This window comes from Micropterus salmoides, unplaced genomic scaffold (assembly GCF_014851395.1).
Source record: "Micropterus salmoides isolate LMB-PRFRI ecotype aquatic unplaced genomic scaffold, ASM1485139v1 Ms_hic_scaffold_17, whole genome shotgun sequence".
Taxonomy (NCBI): domain Eukaryota; kingdom Metazoa; phylum Chordata; class Actinopteri; order Centrarchiformes; family Centrarchidae; genus Micropterus; species Micropterus salmoides.
Window position 1 is genome coordinate 20,901,514 of NW_024040817.1, and position 12,449 is coordinate 20,913,962.

Here is a 12,449-nt window from a genome sequence, read left to right on the forward strand (position 1 = left end):
TCCTCCCCCACATTTTAACCTCCCTGCCCTCCCCCCTCTCCCCCTGTTGTGTTTGTGTTAGCAGTCGACTGGGCTTTCATCACGCTGGTCTAGTCTCATCACTCTCCAACCAAACACATACAAACACACACATACCATCATTGTTCCTGATGCCCACTTTTGATCCACCACTACCCCCTCTGACACCTGCCCAACTTTCTTTTCCCAAAACGCCCTTCAGAAGTCGACTCATCTCACCAATCTTCTCTCTCCCACCCTCTCCTTTCTGCTGCACATTCTTTTGGCTGATGAGTTGATGCCAGGACTAAGTAGGGGTCAAAGGTGATATAGGAGCCAAATGGGGATTCCCATGGACAGACCCAAACCAGCCACCACAAGTGCACTTGGAACGAAGACATTTGGAGAGATTTTAGATGAGTGAAATATTTCTTTTTTGTGTCTGAATGTCAGTGTTTGTTTCATTTACTGTAGGTGTTGCAAAATTGATTTATCATTTTCTCTCCTAAAAGAGTACATTTGGTCATGATAAACTATTAATACATCAATCTGAATTCCCCTCTCATACTATATGTCAAGATCTGGCATTTAGTGAACTGAATTTCCCCTTCTCAAAGTATTATCCCCATCCCACACGTACATGAGAACAGTTATATACACTCACGCACTGTATAGTGTTTGGGTGGTGTTCAGACTTAAAGTTCCACTTATGTCAAAACTGCACATCAGGAATGAGGCAATAGAAATTTAAATTTGGCTACTGCTACTATTAAGAATCTACCCGCAAACAGTTGCATTTCTCTTTATGACATCACGAAAGTCCAAAAATAGCACAGAGGAACCTTTCTATGTTCCTGTTTTATGTTTATGTGTATTTTGTGGTTCTACTGATTTAGTCACAGCGTCCCCTCCATGGAAACAACAACGAACTGAAAATTTTGAGGTGATAGCAAAACATGATTGTTTGCACAGACGTCATATTGTTTGGTCTCAGTCCTCGTGTTTCTGTTGTAACCACTTCACTATTTTGAATGTCACAAGAGGAACAATAGCGTTGTTGTGTAAACTAGACACAATTGCTTCTCTACAGGAATGCCCATTGAAGTGCAATTTTTTTAATCCTTTCTCTCCAAATAATGTAATAGTAAAATCTGTGTCATGCTGTATGTTTACAGATGTGGTCTAATATGTGTGTGGCTTTGAGAGCCAAGCTGATATTATGTCCTTGTGATTGTTTTTGACATTTTGAAGGTCGACAACAATTTTAAGGTCATTTTTTATGTCACCAGGCGATAAATAGCAATGTTATGTCATCCAAAGATGTGCAAAGCATTTCAAAGACCAAAACCATCGATTTTTTTGCCGGATTCTTAATTCTTTATGACTGCTGTGGCACTCAGCCCCAAGCCCATTTGTGACTGAAGATGTTAATCTTTTTTTTAAAAAAAGGGTCCCAAAAATATACTTACATTTAAAAAAATTCTAATATATATATATATTATTTTCCGCTGCAGACTTGGTGTGCAAGTGAGTATTTATGGTACCAGAATGATGTATATGGGGTTGGCTCAAAATAAACTACAGTGCCCATGTTTATTGTAATGAAAAATCACATGGCAGCCTGTGCAAAGATGTGGCCCACTGTTGTGTTTTTAATACTTTCTGGACAACAATGAAGATCTATGGCAAAGAGGAAAAAGATAGTGTCGAGCTTTGGGCTAGAGAGACAAAACTTGTTAACAGGATTAGTTAAAGTGCAGGTATGAAACACCTTATATTCAGCTGTGGGTGTTTTGCTTTGGTGGAGAGATAAGCAGTATTGATACCAACAGTGGAGATTCTCCGTATTCAATATAAAGGGAGATTTGTGCTGCTTATTTAAAAAACATGTTGTGTGGCTGTGCGTCTTTTTGTCTATTGGGATATAAATGTGCATCTGTTCCTCATGAATAATTTATTTGTTGACCTTCAGTGCAGAACAGTGAGTCGACAGAAAAACATAAATGAGGAAAGCAAATGTACAAAATACTGCAAGGAACTGCTTTAGCAATGGGATCTTGAAGACAAAAGGATGTATTTTGTAATTACATAAATGACGAAAGCACTAATTAACGCCATTTATTGACTTAAAACACATTTATGCACAGGTTTTAAATCACCTCAATATGTGACAGTCCTCTCTCGGTGTTAAATCCACTACAATGGCTTACTTAAAAACATCATTATTATAGCAGCAGTAGTGACAATGAGAGCAATGGAACAACAACAAATATTCCCCTACTGCATAGTGGCATCTCGAAATATCAACACAAAATGTCAGAGATAGTTTGATACAGTCGTACTAAAAAAATCCCCCACCTTCTCATACCATTGGTATTGCTTTCACAAGTGTTTTTCCATATTGAGACCACAATACCCATAAACCCTGTTGCTTCCTCCTCCATCTTTCACTTTCCCGAAGACTACAAACATTATACTTACTTTAAGTTCTGCCACTGGTGAACTTTTTTTTGTGTGTGTATGGGAATGTAATTTTAAAATGAATGAATTGAGATGTACATCTCAGAGTGAGAGAAAACAGGATCATATATTTCCTTTGCGGTTTTATGGTTGGAATAATAACATGCACTTGAATTTTAGAAAACATCCGGTGGCTGCCTCCTGGATATAACCAAGGAAACCCCGTGGTTCATACCATGTCAATGCTGACATTTATGTTGACCATCTGTGGCCTAGTGGTCAAACACATACACGCACTGACACACGCAGACACCAACGCTTTGCTCAACCACCAGGATGACTGTCAGCACATATCACCCTATTGTAAAGCACCCTCTGTGTCTAGACCACAGTGACCCATGTTTCTTTGTTTTTTTTTACTGCCTTTTAGTCCTGAGGTAGTTAGTAGTTAAAAAACTTGATCAGAAGACTGATACCACCCTTGTGTCTAAATATTAACTCAGTTAGCCTGGTGCTGTACAAAGATCAGAAAAACCACCTAAAAGCACCTCTAAAGCTCGCAAATGAACACGTTGTATCTCAGTGTAAAAACTACAAGCTGTTATGTGCCAGACTTTTTCTTGGTGCAGACCCGTTGCCAGGCCACCAGCAGAGACTGCAGGAAGTTACCGGTGCTTGGTACCTTGGAAATCTCTCATGAAGTCATCCTGTAGGCCCTAACAACTAGACTGGTCTATCCATTATGTGGGACTTCCCAAAGTGGTGGGGTACATCTAGACACAGTCTTTAGGTCACAAGAAGACGTAACTCACCACAAAGCATTCAATACTGTAAGATCTCTGCTGGTACACCATAAAGACAGGACACCGTTCGCATGTGACAGATATTGGTAACACTGCCTTGGGTGAAACGTTATAGTACCCGGACAAGAGACTGAATGAACACCGGAAACGGACAGCATCAGCTGTCAACAACATCGCTTAAAGCATCAACTGGGAAGGGGTCAAACGTCATTGACCAGAAGTCAGTGGACTGCCAAGGAGGATATTTACATCCAACATCAAACTCCTTCCTAAAACAGATCTAGGCGTTACGATCTACCTTTTATCTGATACTCAGTTATGATCGCCTGTTATCATATAATACTTTCAAACTTATGTTACATGATGGCAACTGAGCAAACTCATACAGACCTAGAGATGCAGACTCAGCTATTTAATGTTGCGCTTTAACACTGGATCCTACATTTCCCATACAGCAACTCACTTGTGTCTTTTATTAGACCCTTCACGTCTGGTGAATGTCCACTGACTTTTTCACACACATTGACTGAGTTTGTAATGAGTGAGTTTATTATTATTATTATATATTACATTTGTACTCTCCAACCCCAAGCTGATACAACCATGATAGCATCACTCTGGTTCATTTCTCAGATTTGAAAAAGCTTTTCCAGAGCCACAGAAGACATTATACAATTGTTTTCACGGGCTGAGCCTTCATGTGTAATATTTGAGTGCCACTTTGTGCCAATTTCATTGTTTTATAGCTTTATAGTTTGAAAACATGACTTGACTTTATTGCCTTTTCACTAAATGTTGTTATGAAACTTCTTTTGGTCAGCTTGAAGTGCAAACAAGACAAACATGAAGACATTCAACTAAAGGGCATCTGATAAGTAATGCCACCTGAATAAACAGAGCAAAATAAAATAGTAAAATCTCCCTTTAAACACTTTCATTCTGATTTCCTCCCAGTGAAAGCATGTAGCATGACCACCTGTTACTGTAGCCTTTGTGGCACATTTCACAAACACACACTCATTTGTCCTTGAAATGTGAAAGTGAAATCCAAGAAGAGAGTGACTGTAGAGGCTGGTTATCTATTCTCCTCGTTGTGCCCTTTTCCTCTCAACAGGGAGTCTTGGAGAGTCCCTGATTTTCTCACCCACATCCTGGGTGCCAGCTGCTGTGCACTTTGTAACTGTAATTTAATCAAGGCCAACAGAGCTGCTCTCCAGCTCAGTACCTCCCTCACCGTGAAAAAGAAAGAGAGAGTGAGAGAGAGGGTGGGATGAAGGCAGTGAGGGAGAGAGGTCACGGGTCTCAAGGACTTTCAGCCACAGTGTGTATATTCAGGGAAATAAGTCATTTTGGAATGACATACCATCCAGTGGTTCAGCAGTCCAGTCCACACTCACACACCCACACTCACCACTGGCTCCTTTGAAACTTCATGCAGGCTTCCCAGACACAACTGTGAGGCTGTGTGATGTGACACGACCCAGCACTCATGTTGAAATCAGCTCTAATTTCCAGGTATCAGTGAAGCAAAGTTCTTGTGCAGATGACTAACATCAATTCAACCATTGTGTCTATTTCCCGCTCCCGGCTGCTGAGTAACAGGTTCTGTCCCCTGAAGGCAACAAAATTACAGATTGGACTTGCAGAAATATGTGGTGTCAGTGTGTATTGGTGATTTCAAGACAAGCAAAATTCTGTAAAAAAAACTATAACAACATAATAATAATCGTGTCAAATTCACCTGGATGATTTGAATCCATCAAAGGCCCAGAAGAGGAGTTTTTTTAAGGTCAGTGGCTAAAGCTTCTACTCTTTATGGATGCCCCCACATTTCCTGTTAGGCAAAGATCAGGGCAAACAAGTCCTGCTCACCATGAGCAGTATTACATGGTTACGGAGTAGTTTGACCTACAAAAGAAACCTTGGGAAAGATGAGGAGAAAGTAGACAAAGGCTTTTGAGTGTTGTTGAAGCTATACCCCAAAATGTGCGACTATTTTGAAAGCGTTGTCACTGTCAGGGAAAATCCATCAAATTATCATGTGCATGCGTTACCTCCCAGAAAGTTTCCTCCTTCCTTCACAGCAAGTAATACCAGTTATTTCACATGATTTGCCAGCAGAGACCAAGGACAGTTAGTACTGTAAATAATGAGTATGGAGAAGATCTCTTACAGAGTTTCACATTTTTAACAAAGTAGAAACAATTTAGCTAGGTTCCTAACGTGCTGAGTATGAAAGGTCAGGTCAGATTATGTAGATTACAAAGTAGGAGTGCCTCAAAACAACAAGAACACAGCCTCGTCCAACTCCACGCTTTTTGAATGCAGAAATTATTTAACTTTTGGTTTTGTTAGATATTTAGAGTTCATATTAAACTGTACTAATCTCCTTATCATCAGACTGTACAGAAAGCAAAAGTATACAAAAATGCAATGCTGTAATTAAGTTAATGACATTACTTACCTGAAGTTCTTCAGGATTTCAGTGTTTACTAGTTTTTATTGTGGTAATCATTCATTTCAGTCATTTTAAATGCCATGATACATTGTGTGTTATTTTAACATCAGTAAGCTATTCTATTTATTTTGAGACCCGTTTGATGAAAGTACAAAAACAAAACAATGGGGCACAGCTTTGAACTTGGTCTGATTTACCAGTAAATCTCAGTGGAGGACAAACCCGGAGGAGGAAACTGTTGTTCCAGTGTAAATGAAGTGAAAGCTTTCTGTCACATAAATGTGTCAAAAGAGCAATTATAGTGGCCAACTGCTGTACTACAACAAAACATCTTGTGGCGGTGCAGTGCGGTGCAGCATTATCAATTGCATTGTCGCCTCACAGCAAGAAGGTCGTGGGTTCGAACCTTGGTCGTTCCAGGCCTTTCTGTGCGGACTTTGCATGTTCTCCCTGTGTCTGCGTGGGTTCTTTCCAGGTGCTCCGGCTTCCTCCCACCATCCAAAGACATGCAGTCTAGGTTAATTGGTGTCTCCAAGAAATTGTCCTTAGGTGTGAATGTGTGACTGGTTGTTTGTCTATGTGTGGCCCTGCAATGGACTGGCGACCTCTCCAGGGTGTACCCTGCCTTTCGCCCGATGTCTGCTGGGATTGGCTCAAGTCCCCCCGCGACCCTGTATGCAGGATAAGCGGTTGACGATGGATGGATGTACACCAACTGTTGACACAACACCTTGCAACCTTGTAACCATATTCAAACAAGGTTAATTATTGCCTGTTGTGTCGTGACTTGTTGAACCATAAAAGTTTAATACTTTGTAAAAAGTTAGAATCAGAGAATCTAGAAAAGACATGTCATCATCTCAGTGTATTGTCTCTACAGAAAAACATTACTGCAATTTACATGTGCAGTGTACTTGCTTTCATCCAGTTATCATGATACATCTGTGATTTTTGCAAGTGTAAGACATGTGTGACATGTGTTTGAAGGAGGAAAGGAGTGAAAAAAGGAATTGCTTTCAACATTTTTCTGTAAAGAGAAATAAAGAAATTTTTGATCTCAGAGTAACTGGACGCAAAGAGAGAATGTGGACTAGAGTTTGAGGGAAACACTATACAGCATTTATGTGAAATTAACAAATATAAGGATGCATGCTAAATGTTTGTATTTCTTTGAGTGCATATAATAGATGCTTTTACAGGCAGGTTAGAAAGGAGGATCTGATGACACAGGGTATTGGGTGTATAATGGTAACACTGGGAGTGGTGTGAATAGATTTGTGCTTCTTTCTGTATCCACTGTATGTAGTGTTCTACAGTTGGCCGACGCTTCCTTACTCACTCTGGGAAACAGCAGCTCCAGGAAGCTATTACATCACCTCTACAACTGCATGTGTGTGTGTCGATGCATAAATTTATTTGTATAAGTAGGGTTGATGGTGTGAGGTTCTGCGTGTGTGTACCTCCCACATCCTTTGCGTCATTCATGAACATGACATCTTTCAGCAGAACTCCTCTGTAGGTTGCATTTCAGCAGTTCTGATCTCATTCAAACCGGACCTGCAAATACTAAAGAAGCCAAAATCTGCTGTGAGAAAGGAAGAGAGGTGGGGGGGGAGAGGATTTTCTTTTAATAAAACAAACCTCTGTAAGTATCAGTATGAAACTCAGCCTTTGATGCTTCGCGGTGTACTTGAGGGAGTCAGCTTATGTGTGTCTATTGATACAGTCCCCCTCTTTCCTCCTTCTCTCTCATAAACAAGTGAATACAGAAACACACAGCTGCTGTAGTGGACTTTGGACTGACGTCCTTTGGGAAAGCAGGGAGTTTCCTTCCTGGGTGAACTAGTTTCTGTGTAATTCAGTGGGCCGCTCCTGTGGTCATGGTTAGGCCAGGAGAGAGGTGGAGAATGAAAACATCAAGCCTCATAGAATACAAATGTAATAGTTTTTCCATATTAGTTATTAGACTATACACCCATGAAAAAAGCTAGACAGCACAGATGTCACACTGTGTGTGAAAATAAAACACCCAGATTCAAGTTAGGGTAGGTAATGGACATACTAGCAAGACATATACTTTTGAAAGTATCCAAATGAAAAAATCCCACTCCCTCCCTTCAGGCCTCCCACCAGAGCCACTCCCCCAAAGCACATTTTCATGTGCAGTGAGTGCATGAGCAGAGTTCATAGACAGGTTGGCTGGTCTTATTACAGTCCTATCATAGTCAGATACTGTATCTTTTTCAATTTTTGTGTCAGAGCATTTGATTTATTGATTGCTGTTGGGATGTTAAGAGAGTTTCAACAAATATAACAAAAAATGCTTCTGAAAAAAATGTGCCTACCCCAGTTTTTTCAAGATTAAGATGGCACTGAAACTGAAACAACATCACATCACCCAAAATAAACTGTACTCGGTGGTGGAAGACATAGTCAGTTCTTTCATTTAAGTGAAAAGTAGCAATACAAAGTGAAAACTCTCTACGTAAAAGTCCTGCACTCAAACTCCGACTGAAGTGAAAGTACCAAAGTATTATCAACAAAATGTACTTAAAGTATCAAAAGTAAACGCACTCAAAAATGACTAAACTGGTTGTTAATACTGCTTTATTTTACTGTTGATGGTCATGGTGGAGATAGTTTTAACATCTTTAAATACAGGTAGGTTGCTTGGTCCAGAGTTTCCCAAATGAGATGGTGAGGGCTTTCCAAACGGTTTCCATCTGAGAAGTCATGAGATGATTAATGTTGTGGGAATGAACAACAACAAAGTTCTGCTTTACAAATTTGTTTTTTTTGTTAATTCAGCAACAATTCTGCCAGTCCTTTGTGCTTCGTGTTCTTTTTAAAAACATTTAATAGACTAAATAATTAATCAATTAAATCAATTAAGACAAATAATAGAAAGATTACTGAATGAAAATAATTGCTAGTTGCACCTTTAAAACACAAGGTGCAATTTAGCTTTCCGAGATGTATACAATTAATTCATTGATAAATTCTACAATTTAAATGTACAATAATTGATAAGTCAACCTCCCACTATATTGCAATCTTTTACATCTTTGCTCTGAAGCTGCTGTTTGTTAATGTTCTTAACTGACAGGCTCTGACTGTGTGACAGGGCCCTCTTGTGGTGCCACATTGCAAACAGATGTCATGACATTACGAGGGGAAAAGGGACAAAGATCTACACACAGACCTCACATCCTTTTCTTCTTTCTCAGACAAACAGGTAGAGGTGGAGGTGCATTTTGCCTTTAATGATAATGTGAAAACAATAGTTGCAACTGTGACTTTACAGATGCAGGGTCAGGGTCCAGGAATTTCATGGCTTGTAGAGATTCAGCAAACACGTGTTCTTAACTCAGCTAAAAGATGATTTCTGTCACCACGCGTGTGATCCATACATTACACACTAGAGAGCGCATGTTTCAAGGTCTCAGCTGTCTGTGGTGAAGCTGAATCAGGCTGGCTTGCACTCTGCTTACTAAGTCATTCGTCTGTCCGTCCATTAGAGGCCAAGAGGGACGTGGACCAGCTAGTGTTGAAGTGTACAACCTCCTTTCGGAGAATGGATAGAGATCCAATTTCCCTGTGACTGGAGGAAAAAAGAGGCCACTGACTCTGCGCTGGGACTCTCACCTACTCTTCCCAACGTACGTGTGTGTGTGTGGCCCTGCTTTGACGTGTTTAATAGTTAATAAGAGGCTTGTTTACTTGGAAGCGGTGCTGCCCACGCAGCAGAGGCCGCTCAAATGCTGAGAGGTACAATTTGGGAAATACAGGAAATAGATACTAAACATAGTTTGGATATTTTAACAGTGTCTAACACACACCCTGTTTGGGTTTCTGGAATAATTTAGAGAATATTCTTGTTAACAGATTTAGAATAAAAGACAATCTTGTATATTAGATTAAACTATGAAAGCAACACTGCACCAGTTCTCACCAGAACTGCTGCAGTTTTCTACAAGCAAACTTGACATCAAGAAAATGAATCCTCCTCAATTGGCCTCTTTATCAATATGTCTCCCACAGGGACCTACTCTTGAGAGACAGCACATTGCGGCTGTCTGCCTTACCATTCACTTTCATTACTCATCTCTCTCTCTCTCTCTCTCTCTCTCATACACACATACACACACTAACTCTAACCACTGACCCAAAAATCTGTCTCTTCCCAGTTGGGACGCCTAAGTCAAGCAAGCACACAACACACATTTAAGCACTCAGATACACATTTTGCTGTTTCCTCATTGTTTGGTTATTCTAAAATCTAAATTTTGTTTACATAAATCTCTTTCTCAATGGATCTTTGAATCCAGTCCATGCTTGTCCCGCCAACGAACACGAACACTTTCCGAAAACCTCTGCATCTCTCCAACCCTCTGTTTGTTTGTCAGCTGTCCTGGGACCTCTCTCTCTCTCTCTCTCTCCTGACTGTCGGTGCCTCATTCCAGATGTTTTGGATCTGGATCTTCATCCTCCAGGAGATACAGCCTCTCCCCTTTCTCTGTCCATTGTGCATGCTGTCCTTGTTGCTTCCTCCCTCTGTGGTGTGTATTATTGGGCTAAATAAATACAATTGACTTGACGTTGTTTTGTATGTTTTTGCATGTTCAGTGAATTTTCTCTACAAATCGCACAATGCACAATTTGAATGTGTTTTCTGTCTTTTAGGCAGCAGTAGGTTGACTGGATCTCTATTAATTTCATTATGCTATGGAAATCATCACATTTCATGTATATGTATCTGTATATATGTAACATGATTTTCACCTCATGCAGACGGGAAGAAAACAACAACTCCAAAATAAAATAAAATCTGATTTGTAGTAAAATATACATATTGTACTGTGTACCGTGAACAAATTAAAAATAAACAATTTTTGTATTGTGATGAGGGCAGATAAGCTCTGGCTTCAGCCTACAATTTTTCATGAGTAAAATCTATACTCATTTACTCATTATTGTGTAGCTGTTAAAGCAGTTTATTTATCCATTTCTTTTAACTTTTTATGAATTTCTCAAAACTCAGACACAAAAAAAAGATCAGTTCAATAGTAAAAGCACTAAAACATGGAAAGCCACCATGGGGTCATTTAAAGACAAGGCGAGGCCTAGCCTTGTGGCACCCTTTGTGTTTTGTAGAGATGAAAAATGCATGAATGGGTGTTTAAAATGTAAGAGTGACAATGTAACCATGACAGAACTATCACCTTTTGCTGACAGGTGAGTAAGGTCACATCAGGGGAGAGAATGGAAAACTGAGAGAGAAAGAAAATAGCTCATGAAATGTGAGGAACAAAAGCACACAGACAGACATGCAGGCGTAGAGTTTCACTTGTAGTTTAGTGTAGACAAACAACATATTCTGGAAAGTCACTAAAACCACTAAGTACAGTAACTTCATTTTAATTACAATATCTGTTTATAGTGTATGATAATGGATGGAGTGTTTATCTTTGGCAGAAAATAAAGCATCAATTATACACGTGCTAATGTTTTTGTTTCAGTTTTTATTGGGTCCTTGTTGAACTGTGCATCTTTGACTCAGCTGCATTAAAAGGTTTACAACCAACTGACAGTTGATACCTTCCTGCTGCTGCTGCTGCTGTTGATATTTCTCTCTGCAGTTGGACTGAAACCATGAGTTGTCTGTGCTGTTTAAATTTTTTGCAGAAACAGTTTCTTTGGTGGGGGCAATTTCATTTAAAGTTGTCTAGCTTGATAGGGTAAATTAAACTGTGTAATTTTATGACATGAATTTATCAGAATGTTTCATACAGTAATTGCTAGATATTCTCAGTTTTATTTGAGATTAGAGGTTGAAAGACTACTGTATTGTTTTCACACCTAAATGTGTGACAGATGCCTTCTAGGAAAGCAGAACATGAATAAAAGTGATACATGTATGGGACATTTTCACTTTTATTTACAATCCCCTCCAAGTATTGGAACGGTAAGGCAATTCCTTTGTTTTTGTTGTTCACTGAAGACATTTGGGTTTAAGATCAAAAGATGAGTATGAGACAAGAGTTCAGAATTTCAGCTTTTATTTCCTGGTATTCACATCTAGATGTGTTAAACAACTCAGGACATATCACCGTTTCGACCACAGCATTCTTAGGTGAGCAAAAGTAATGGAACAAATAATCTTAAAGTAAATAACATTTAATATTTGGTGGCATAACGCTTGCTTGCAATAACTGTCTCAAGCCTGCGACCCATCGACATCACCAAACTGTTGCATTCTTCATTTGTGATACTATTCCATTTTACCGCAGCTTCTTTCAGTTCTTGTTTGTTTCGGGGTGTTTCTTCCTTCAGTCTCCTCTTAAGGAGGTGAAATGCATGCTCTGTTGGGTTAAGGTCAGCTGATTGACTTGGCCAGTCTAAAACCTTCCACTTTTTCCCCCTGATGAAGTCCTTTGTTTTGTTGGCCTTGTGTGCTTTGGGTCATTTTCTGCTGCATGATAAACTTCCTCCTGATTAGTTTCAATGCATTTCTCCGTAAATTGGCAGACAAAATGTTTCTGTACACTTCTGAATTCATTCTGCTGCTACCATCATCAGTTCCATCATCAATAAATATTAATGAGCCTGTTCCAGAAGCAGCCATGCACGCCCAAGCCATGACATTACCTCCACCATGCTTCACAGATGAGCTTGTATGCTTTGGATCATAAGCAGTTCCTTTCTTTCTCCACACTTTGGCCTTTCCATCA